Source organism: Brassica napus, chromosome C3 (assembly GCF_020379485.1).
Source record: "Brassica napus cultivar Da-Ae chromosome C3, Da-Ae, whole genome shotgun sequence".
Lineage (NCBI taxonomy): Eukaryota > Viridiplantae > Streptophyta > Magnoliopsida > Brassicales > Brassicaceae > Brassica > Brassica napus.
In genome coordinates, this window is record NC_063446.1 from 49670279 (window position 1) to 49682449 (window position 12171).

At 37.5% G+C, this 12171-nt stretch overlaps 1 long non-coding RNA gene across 1 annotated transcript; it reads left to right on the forward strand.

Moving 5' to 3' along the window:
• Positions 1 to 7932: 7932 nt before the first annotated feature.
• On the forward strand, positions 7933 to 10009 carry LOC125583961. The gene is made up of 2 exons (XR_007320968.1): positions 7933 to 9538; positions 9607 to 10009. It is a non-coding gene; the product is annotated as an uncharacterized LOC125583961 (long non-coding RNA).
• The last annotated feature ends 2162 nt before the right edge of the window (positions 10010 to 12171 follow it).

Sequence of the window (12171 nt, forward strand, 5' to 3'; positions counted from 1 at the left end):
TGCTAATAGTGTTTTTTGCATATGTCCATAGGTTAGAGTGCATAGTCGCACTACGATCAACTGCTCTTTACTTGGCGATTTATGGTTACATCGACCATGTATCAATCTGGCCGAATCATGACCGGGTCATAGACCTCGTCTATAAGTGTCCACTACTTGCCTTGTGGAGTTTATATGGCAGCAGACCGTTCTGTTATGTTGGATTGCAACCTGATGGTTGATCTTTTGTTTCTACTAGTCGTGATCAAGGGATAAGGACCGGATGCCTTTAGCCGATGGGCCGGACGTTTTTAGTCGGAGTGTTGGATGCCTTTAGCCAGAGGGTCGGACGCCTTTAGCCGGGCACCAATATAGATTTATTCTATGCCTCTTAGGTTTAGTATAATCACAAGGAATTTCAAATATGAACTGACTGTATTGGATTGTCTTTTATACAACTCCAAGATCATGCGTGTGATCACTTTATTTTACATACTATAGGCAGCTGCTTTTCAGTCCATGAATCAGCTTAGGAACAAAGCTGTTCTTTCAATTTATCCGGTGATCCATATGCTGCTTACTACATCGTTTGTATCTAATATCTTTCTTATGACCAGACCATTTTCAATTCGAAAATTCTGTAGCAGTAACCCCACATAGGAGTTTATCTCCTTATAATCTGTTCCTTTGATCTCTGTGAGTACCTTGGTGTAACAAGCTATAATCTAATGCTGTTATTAGATAGACATGAACACTCTAGAACTCGTGATCATGTGTCTTCTCTCACGTTTCATTACCTCACAAGATCCATCTATTTCACTGGTTGATCAGATGGCGTTTCTGTATATGTATATGGCCAATACGCCCATCTCTCTTTTAGATACTTGAACCTCCACGTTTTATCTTTTCTAATCTCTATGATATTTTATGATTGTATGAGTACTCATTCGTGTGGGTTCATGATCCTGTTCATCTCTTTATGTTCAAGTGCTATAACTTTATGTATTCTTTATACAAATGTGTGTGTGTGTCGACACTTTCATGTGGTTCCATTATGTTCCAGACATGATATGATCACTTTGAGATTCATTATCCAGGACCTTTATTACCTAGTAGCTTGGCGTCCCAAGACTACATGGGTTGGTACCTTAGATGTGTAGCTGCGCAGCCTTTTGTCAATGTTTGTTGGTTTCTAGTATGATCTCGGATCTATCATACCATGCACCATTCCTTTCTATCCGAGATCCCTTTATCTTTATGGAACACTGGTCTATCTTGTATAGACTCTATAGCAACTTGATTATGTCTTTTCTAGGACATTCATTGGTGCTAAGCTGGTTAGTCATTTCTCGGGTCAGTGTCTGGCATTTCGATTAGCTTCTCAATTAGCTAGCTTTATATAATCTTTCTTTGGACGTCTTAAATTATAATCTCTAGTCCGAGGATCTTTGCCAAGACAATGATGGGTTTAAAACCTTTTTATCATTCTTTATCCAGCTTATAATCTTTCTCCTTTATTGTTGGATAGACGGATGCAATCCGTGTACTTGGCCACAATATTGATCACCCATGTTTGGCTCAAGTTTTCTTTATGATCGTGGGGGAAAGTAATACTCCTATCCAACATATATTCCCAATCCTCTTCTGAGGTTCCATCTTTAGACGGCACATATATGTATGTGGTGGTTTATTCAAAATCTCTTAAGATGTGTATGTCTGGTTTTATGACCCGTATTTAATCTGAGATGGGAATATCTATGCTCACTTATATGGCCTGATGCATATGATCATATTATCATTATATACATGTAAAATCATAATTTTTCCAATCTTATAGACTTTAGAATCTTAGTCTTATAGATAATGGCTTACTTGGCCGAACCTTTTATGGTAATGGCCTCTCTGGCCGGTTATGGCCCTTGCGGCCGACCTGTTCATAACATGGTCTCTTTGGCCGAGTAATGGCCTTATGGTTTGGCCGTTTTAAAACATGGCCTCTACGGCCGAGGAATGGCCTTTTATGGCCGAGCCATTTGTAACATGGTATGGCCTCTACAGCCGAGGAATGGCCTTTTATGGCCGAGCCATTTATAACATGGTCTTTAGACCATAGTGGTACACGAACTTGTAGTATTGATCATGGGTTTATCCTCTCTCCCCCTCATGACCATACTATAAGTTCGTGGTGCTTGGGACAATTAAGCCTAATGAGTTTCCCTTTATGTACATGTTTCACAACATGAGATCTTTTACGGGATAACTCTGTGCCTTTTCAATCTTTGCATCGAGTTTAGACTTTAGGATGGCTAATCCTATCATGCCATATAGTGTAAAATTTTGTGGTGTATCTCAATATGGTCACCACGGTTCTTGCCTCTCATCATACTGATCTTATAGCATAGTTTAAATCAGTAGAGATCATTAGGTATAGTCTCGACCACTTTCTTATAAGGTCTTACGCGATTTTTCTTTCAAAATCTGAAGGAACTTGTTTCCTTTTGTTTGCCCATTGTTTCTACTTAGAAACCATATTATGATAACTCAATGGGTCACATATTATTGGGTGTATCTAATGTCCTTTAGACAATGCCTTAGCCATAGTTTCTTTACTAGGCTCACTATACTACTTTCACGATTCTTACTTAGATATTATGCCCTTTAGGCAATTCTTTATCAGTAAAAACATTCATATGTTCAAGTAAGATCAGGCAAGATATAATGAAATCAAAGCAAACTCTTTTTTATATATATAAAATCGTGAATCATCAAGTAGGTCAAAAGCAAATTACAAAATCATAGACTTAAAATAAAATTATCATGTCGAGATCTTTCTTTAGTCAATATATAAGCCGGCCTCACAATCTATATTACTCCACACGGCTTTCTTGGATTCATCTTGATCCAATGCCTTAGGATCTCTCATCTCACTGTTTTGTTGCTCAATGCATCTTTCCTGAAGTTTCTCAAATCTGTCAATGGTATCTTTAACTTTCTGCTTTCTTTGCTCAGTTGCCAATAGGTATGACAATAGGTCATTATAGGTTGTGAAAACCTTAGCTGTATATGATAGCAACCGATCCTTTGGATGGAATGTGAAATATGTTTTATACAGTAGATCATTATCTGTAACCACTTCATCACATAGTTCAAGACTATGAGCGATTTTCATTAGAGCAGAATCGTATTCTTCCACGGATTTAAAATCCTGGAACCTGAGTATCTTCCAATCATTCATGGCTTTTCGCCATAATTCCATTGAGTATATGGATTTTAGTTTTATCCAAAGATCATAAGGATCCTCAATATCTTCATACTTATTTCTCAGTTCCTCAGTGAGATGATAGCGCATAATTGTTATGGCTCTATGCCTTTTACTTTCAATTTCATCATTTCTTTGAATGATACATTTCCCGAGTCCTCTAGACTTCAGGGCAATTGAAGTGTTCATTTCCCATTCTGGATAATTATCTCCAGAGATATCTAGGGCAGCATAATCCGAAGGCTCAAATCTCGACATCTGAAATCATCAATAAATTCATGCTTTAGAATTCTTGCAACTAATTTAAATAATCAGTGCATATGATTTCATAAGTCTTATCTATAATACTTTAGGCTACACGGCTTTGCAATATGATGCTTAGGCCATATGGCTTTGCATTGTGATGTTTGTACCTCACGACTATTATGTGATACAACGATCGTAAGGATCGGATCATAATGCAATCCGGTTTATATAACCATTCGGCTACTAGACCACATGGTCACTTTGATATTCACTAAACCACATGGCTTTTAATCAATCAAGGGCACAAGGCCGCAAGTGTGAGCAATGCATTAGGCCACACGGCCATATACAAAACATGATCTAGATTCAATTCTATTTCTTAGTTGTATATCTATTAAGTTTTAGAATTAAACGATCTAGCAACCTAACTCTCATTCAATATGTAAATTCTTTAAATCAATCTTTCAATCTTTAAGTAATGAGAGATCAATGCATTAGGCCACACGGCCATATACAAAACAGGATCTAGATTCAATTCTATTTCTTAGTTGTATATCTATTAAGTTTTAGAATTAAACGATCTAGCAACCTAACTCTCATTCAATATGTAAATTCTTTAAATCAATCTTTCAATCTTTAAGTAATGAGAGATTTAAGGTTTCAAGGCCTTTAGGAATATCAATCAAGATTAAGGGTTTCAAGGCCTTAAGGATTTCGAATCTTGAGATTAGATCTATTAATCAATCTATCAATCCTAACATCTCAGATCATCAATCATCAAACAAAGACATTTTAAAACCGAATTTAAACTTTTTAGGGTTTCAGTTTGAGTGATTTAGATTCGAATTTAAACAATCCTATCAATAGCTCTAGGTGATCAATCAATCAATCAAAGTTCAAATCAAACAATTTAAAACCGATTTTCCAAAATTAGGGTTTTTAGGGGATTTCGAAAAACTTTGATCTTTGATCAAGGGGATTTGATTTGAGATTCAAAATCATTAAGACTTTGATTTTAATTGATCAATGGATCAATCTCGAATTATGGTTTAGGAGATCGGACTTATTCGAGCTCCGATTTACTCTTTAGGGTTTGATCTATTTTTCCTATGGCTTTCATCTTTAGAGTTCTGATTTTAGGGTTTCAATCTTTACAAAACAACCATGTTCAATTCATGTTCTCAGAATTAGGATTACCTTTGTTTTGCAGATTGTAGAACCCGGACCACCAAGAGAACCTCGAACGGACACGAGATGGGACGAGCTGGAACGGTCGCGTGCTGAGGCGAGACGCGTCTGATCGGGATCAGATGGTTTGGTGTCTGGTCGCGGATGTGCGCCGAGGACGTGTCTTCTTCTTGAGTTCGCGAGCGGGTTGATTGGGAACTCAAACTGGCTGTGATGTGAACTGGAAACTGAGGTCGTCTAGTATCAGGAACACCTTAGGGCTAGAGCTGATTGGGTGTTTGTAAGCCGGAACGCAAGCAAGAACAATTTGGGGTTTTTCCGGAATTAGGGTTTCCAAAAGACCAAGACGGCGCCGTGTATTTTTTCTGCGAGTGTGGGCGCGTCTTCGATCGGATCGATGAAAGGTTTTCGCTGATGGATTCGTCTCGTCAAGAGCTTCAATTTGATATGTAGCTCGTCGTCTGGTTCCTCAGGGTTTGAGAGATAGATCGATCTTAAGTTGCGCCTGGATTAGGGTTTATGTGTGACGGATTTTAGGTTAGGTTTTGTCTCAGGGTTTTGGAGTCTATCGTGCTGATAACGTGTTGTAAATAGAGTGTTTAGAGACTGAATATTTCTGTGTGTTATTATTAATGAACAATGGGGGTTCCTTTATATAAGGATTACAAGATAAAGAGAAAAGGAAAGTGTACATATCCTAATCCAACAGGAAATAGGAAAACTACTAAAACATAATAATGGAAAGATTACATCTACTAAGAAAAGGAAAGGGTTTCCTTTTCTCTAAGCTTTGTGGCCGTCTTTCTCTCTCCTGAAGTCGGCTCTCTCTCTCCTCTCTCTAGGCTTCGGCCGTCCCTCCATCTTCTAGGTATTGGGCTGGTCTTGGACCGGGCCTGGTTAATGGCAATCCACTCCATGATTTATGACAGAACTCTATTTTTTTGTCAAGACCAAATTTTGGAACATTAAATAAAAATGTGTTATTGTAAAGAGGGAAAAATGTTACCACTTTGGAGCTTATCTAATTTTCACTTAAGTCTCTGCGGTATAAGTGGTTTTCGATTGCCGCTCATTATTTTTTCCAATTGCGGTATTTAACTGCTATTAATATAAACCAAAAACACAAAATTGATTTTTCATAGCACTTTAGAAAACCATGTTATAATATTGTGCTATGAATACCCATTTTTTGTAGTGCTTGCTCATCTCGAACCAGGTACCAACGAAGCTTTTAATGGCTTCTTCTCCTATGGTTTCGTGCTCTTGCTGCCTCTGAATGATCTCATGTGTATAATCCACTTTCAGCTCCAGCTTTTCCATACGCTTGCTCATTGATGCAATCTTTTTGTAGAACTCATAAAACATCCTATCATTTGTTGTAGCAATGACAGCAATCAACTCTTCAACATTATCTCTGTTTTATGTTGCAGGTTCTGGCGGATAGAAATGTGTAGGATGGAATCCATGCATCTGAAAACATCTCTCATATTGTGGTATACTGAGATTACGACCTCCCAAACTATCTGCCATCTCATGTATTATTTCTATGTCTTCCTCTGAAACATTGATGATCCGTCCATCCATAGTCTGTGCATTACTTTCTTCATTATTGTAAACTTTATACTCATTTGGTGATACTACAAAGATCTTTCTCCCAGGTGGAGTGGCGTCTTCAACCAGCAAATTTTCTCTAAACCCTAAACTCGTAGGAGTGTCGACTGATACTGGTTGGGTGTCGATCGACACTTCGCCGTCATCTTCACGCTCTACGCCCAGAATCATAATTACTGCCACAAATCCTGGATCATCTCCTATCATAATGTAGGGGGTATGTTCGTTGATTACTCCAACTGGATCATAAAAAACATCACTAAAGGAAATGTGAGTATTAATAGCATAAGATTATAGCGTTTATAACAATTCTGCTATTGTATATCAATACTTGGTTTTTTAATAGCGTTTATCATTTTAAAACGCTATATTTGTTATCGCGGGAAAATAAAAAAAATATCCACGTTAATTTGCCAATTTTATCATTAAGTCACAAAGTACTTTTCCTCTCTGCATTTATTAGGAAAAAAACAAAACTTTCTCTCACTGTCGGACTCTCCAATCTTTCTCTCTCGACACCAACCAGTTTCCCCCGACTCTCCTTCTCGTTCTCTCCTCCGACCAGAATCCTCATGGCTTCCACTAGATAACTCGCGAATCTTCGTTCTCTCTTTCTTCTTCTTCTGATATTTATTGTTATGTATTAGTCATCGAGTAGGATTTCAATTGGTTTCAGTGTTAGTGTTTTGAATTGGGGATAAATGATTGTTCTGATTAGTCCTCGATTAAGATTGTTCTTATCTCTGGTTTGATTTTTCCTGAGTCTTTCAATCTGTTTTTATGTGTCTAGGGTTTCGATTTATGGTTCTCTCTGTGTTCTGGTTTTCTTTGTGCTACGGTTCAGATTCTCTTTCTCTCTATGTTGAAGAGCCGCTACCAACAAAGTCTTTTTTTCATTGTCTGTACATAATCAATGAGTATAGTTTGGTAACTGCTGTGGCTTGTTTTAGCTTTGTGTTGTTCTTGATTTCGGAGCTTGGTGTGTGTTCTTGTATGTTTGAGCTCGTTTTGTAATATATGGCTCGCTCAGATGTAATTATATGTGCTTTCTTCTGATAATCAATAATCCATGTCTTTCTTCTTCATTTATGGATTGATTCTTTTGTATCACAGTGGTTCTGCAGGACGAGGCTTCGTTGGTACAGCTCGTCGGAGATGAATAAAGGGGAAGTTCTTAGCCTCTCTTTGCCATAAACCTCACCTGTCAAGCTGTCTCTCTCTCTCTCTCTCTCTCATTTTGTTTTGTTTTTTTTGGTACATGAAGGGTTGTCGTGAGCAGAGTTAGTAGTCGTCAGCTTGAACACAGAGGAGGCACGGCGTGGTGGTGGTGGTGCTAGCTGCCTCTGCTCACCGGAAAGTGAAGACAATGCTTCATGGTGGTGCGGCCGATGATGATGATGATCGTGGTGAGTTTCTTATGTGTTGAAGCACTTCTGATTATTAATAAACATGATCCTCATTGCTACGTCTTTTTCTTCTTAAGAAATTCCGGTCTGGTTGGGGCCGTTTGTTTGGGGGGTCACCGCCTCATAGTCTTGAAGCAAGGCGAATTCAAGAAAGCGTCGCTTCATCACGCTTCACTGCTTAGGTCAACCCGTGACCTTCCCATCGCCTCAAGGGTTGAAGAGCAAGGAAACGTTGTGGTAGGTTTTTGTTGTTTTTGTGTTAGATTTTTTGTTGTTGTTGTGTTGCTCTGTTCTGGGTTCTTCGCTTAGCAATTGGCTTGTGGTTAAGTATTTTCTTTAGTTTAAAGCTCTTGAATCTAGGAAGAAGGAAATCTAAGATTCGTGAAATAGATATTGGTTGTATAATGTTGGATCTGCTTCTTGCTGTTTAGTTCAGAAAACGTAAACTGCTTTGTTGATTCATCAAGTTATTTGGTTTGGTGTTTATGTGTTAAAAGACTGACAAAGCTATTGAGAGATGCAGAGAACTTCGTTAGGCTTTATGATGATAGCAAAGTATTAAATTTAAACTCCAAAACACTTACTTTAATTTCTTATGCCATTAGTCAAATAAAATGCAGAAATACCATAACTTTTATGAAAATAACTATTTTATCTACTTTTTTTTACAATTACAAAAAATGGTTTTAAAGATTAAATTTAGGGTTTAGGGTTAGAGTTAGGGTTTATGTTTAGGGTTTAGGTCATATTAATATTTTAAAACTTAAAACACTAAATCCTAAATATAAAGTATAATCTAAAATTTTCAAATTTTATTTTAAATCTTACTTTTAGTCTATATTCCAAACTTCAAGCTTTACAACCAAATATATTTTTAATACTTAAACTCTAAACTTCACCCTAAATCATATACCATAGCCCCTAAGCTTAAACCCTACATACAAAGTCATAAATCTTATCTTTTCAAACTTATAACATAAATCTAATTAATCTTTCAATTCTAGTTTTAAAATTTTAATGTCAAACCCTTAACCCTAATCACATATCATTTCATTTTTCTTGATATTCACTTTACAAAGGTGTGGATCACCTTTCATTTTAATGTTAAAGTATATACATTTTTAATCCTAAAATTTAAATTATAGATTATTTTGTTTTTTTTTCATATTATAGCTTCCAAACATTTAAACTAAACCATTAAGAAAGAAAAAAAAAGTACAAAAACAAAGGAAAAAAACTCACTAGTTAATAAATAAATATTTGGATTGCAAATATGAGCCAATTAGATACAAGTGTGTGGATCACAATCTTGGTCATTCATTAAACTGAATCTAAAGGTCCCCAATCGTTCTCTTCTGATTGGTTCATTTAGAAAAATGGGATCACCCATATTTAATCATGGCCGTTGATGAGTATCGATCTAAAAGCTTAAATTAACCTACTTTAATTAATTGTTTTTAATTTTTTTCTTCTTTCTCTCCTCGAGACTTGATCTTTTCTCTTCTCTCTTTCTCTAGTTCGCCCTAAAGTTCGTCTTTCTATTGTTAGTTCATCTCTGTTAGGCTCTTTTCTGTACTCTAGATTCCTTTTCTCTGGAGGGTTTAGATCTTTGGTTTGGAGGCGAGTGGAGACGCGTGGAGAGGAACTCCTTCTCCTGGGGGTTTGATTAGTCGGATCCCACTGGCTCAGATGTGCTTTTGTCTGTATTAGGTCTCCTTTGACCGGATTTCTTTGATAAACTGAAGATCTGCTTTTCTCTCCATCTCTCTCGACGGTTGGATGATGTTACTCTCATCAAATGAGAAATCCTATAAGATTCTGCCTTTATACAGATCTTATCCAAGCACAAGTAGACGTTCATAACTGCTTGAACTTTTATACAGATCTTAGTTTAACTTTTTTGTGTTCTTGTTACAGGCTTGTACATGAGGTGCTTTTTGGTCTTCTATTAACAACGACAAGTACTTGTGGTCGTGGTCTCGGCGTCAACAATGGTGGTCTCGGCATCAGCAGTGGTGGTCTCGACTTCGTCAGTGGTCGTCTCGACTTCGTCAGTGGTCGTCTCGACTTCGTCAATGGTAGCTTAGCGCGGTGGAGGAGGCTGAATAAGCTTTACTGTGTGGTGTTCTTGGCTGGTGGTGTCGGCCTCAAAGATGAAGAATATGAAGGAGTTGAAGTTGACGGCAAAAAGTTTAGATGTAGGGTTAATTTTTTTATTAGGTTAATCTTTTTAGGTTTACATTTGCAAACCGGGTTTTGTAAAGCAGAATTTATTTGTAAACCATAATTAATTATATTTGGTGGTTTAATTTTTAATTAATTTTCGACTCTAATATATAAAATGCTAATTATATAATAAAAGGAATTTGTATAAATCAATTTAAATAATAAAGAAATGTTAACTATATAAATCAATTTAATAAACATTTGTATCATGTTATTATAAATATTTAACAATTGCATAGAAATTATCGCTATCGTTGTTCATTTAACTATAGCATCCGAAAGATTCACTATCAAAAGGGCCAGACTTACAATAACGGGCGCTGTCAGAGCGTTTTAGAAAACGCTATTAAAACGAACTAATAGCGTTTAACGCCAGCTATTAATACTCACATTTCATGTAGTGCATTATTGTATATGAGTGTCAGACACATATGATTTGTCTTCATATTGCAAACAACTCCTACAGTAACCATGAAGACTCTCTCGAATAGTAGAGAAGAGTTTAAGTCTATTTGAATATCCATAACATGAAAGTCCACAGAAACTAGGGCATTGCCGATTTGTACCTGGAGGTTTTGACAATTCCTACTGAATTCACCTTAGAGCAATCCGCAAAACTGAATGAATCGCCGGAACGTTCTATTTTCAGAATCTGCTGATCTGCCATCACCCTAGGCATGATCCCGACTAAAGAACATGTATCATATAGTGCATTGGGATAGCTCTAACCTCCAATCATGCAGGATACCACAAACTTCCTTGCGTCACTTTTCTTCTTCAATACAACTCTTTGCTTCATCTTCTTTCTGATCTGATGGAACATATGGTCAATGTCCTCTTCTGTCTCTCCGCTTTCTCTAAAAAACATCCAGAGTCTGTAGGTGTAAAAAGCCTCATCGAATGGAACTTCTACAGGGATCCTTAGTATCCTCTAGGTAAACAATCAATTTTCTTCTCATTAGCCTCTATCTTTAGATGCTTGGGTACCTTGTTCTTCTTTCTCTTAGAAGTATGGGACTTCTACAGTTGGTGACTGGTGTTCAATGTTGGCTCTTTTGTTGACTAATATGGGTATCGAGCTGTATTCAAACGATCTTCGCTGACGCTTAGTGAACGCACACGATACGTCACATGTGAGTGTCGATCGATATCAGTGTGGTGTCGAACAATGCTTTCCGTTTCACAAGATCCCAAGGATTTAGCAGGGGTGTCGATCAGTGCTCAGCCATAGGTCGACCGACACCAGTGCGAGCTGTCAAAAGACATAGAACTTTCGACTTCAAAGTTTCTTTATGGAGCTTCTCATGCTGCTTCACCACTGGCCAGAAATCATCTCCTATGATGGTATTCACATGTTGCTTCTGTCCAATCTCATTCTTTCCTTTAATCAGCGCTTCATTTCTCGTCACAACTTCACTAGTCTAAACCACCTGAGTGTCCAGTTTCTTCACATGGGTGCTGAGAGCTTCGAATTTGTTATTCAGATTGGTGTACACATCATCTATCTTCCCATTGAAATCCATTCTAAGCTTTTGCTGACCCTCAAAAACCTGATAAATTATTCCTTAAATGTTGCTTTCTTGAGTTGGTGCAGGATTCTGGTAAAGAAGTTCCATAGTTCATGTTGTTGCTATTGTTGAAGGGTTTCTGATTCTGTGAGCCTTGGTTAATGCTGAAGTTACTCCTCTGGCCAGCGCAACCGAAGTTCATGTTTCCATTCTGATTCTCAAATCTCTGACTCTGAAAATCAGTACCACTGATGTAGTTCACATCTTCCTCGCCGCCCTTGTCACTGTCGACATCTACCGCTTCCACATCTTTCGCAAAGCTAACTTGCTTCTTGAAAAGCTTATGAACATTGTCCAGATTTTCCTTAACTCCATCCATCTGCTCCTTTCCTAAGTTAGCAGCTGATTTATTCCTCTCAAAATTAGTGTTCTTAGTGCTATTGCTAGATGTCAATATCTCAATAAGCCTAGTGTTGAAGTGTCCCTCACTAGCTGTGTATAGAGCCTTATGGTAAACCAAAACGATGCCTATTAAGAAGATACTAAGCAGATGTACTTCATTGGACACATGGTGTGGACAGTCTCTCTGATACTGCATGAATCTAATCCAGGAGTTCTGAAATACTCTGCATGCTCCTGTGTGAATGTAAAAATCATGTTCATCAACTCCTGGAATCGCCCCTCATCAAAGAAATTACGCAGAAAGGCGTTTTTTATGTCAGTCCAGAATGTAAGAGATCCTGGTGGT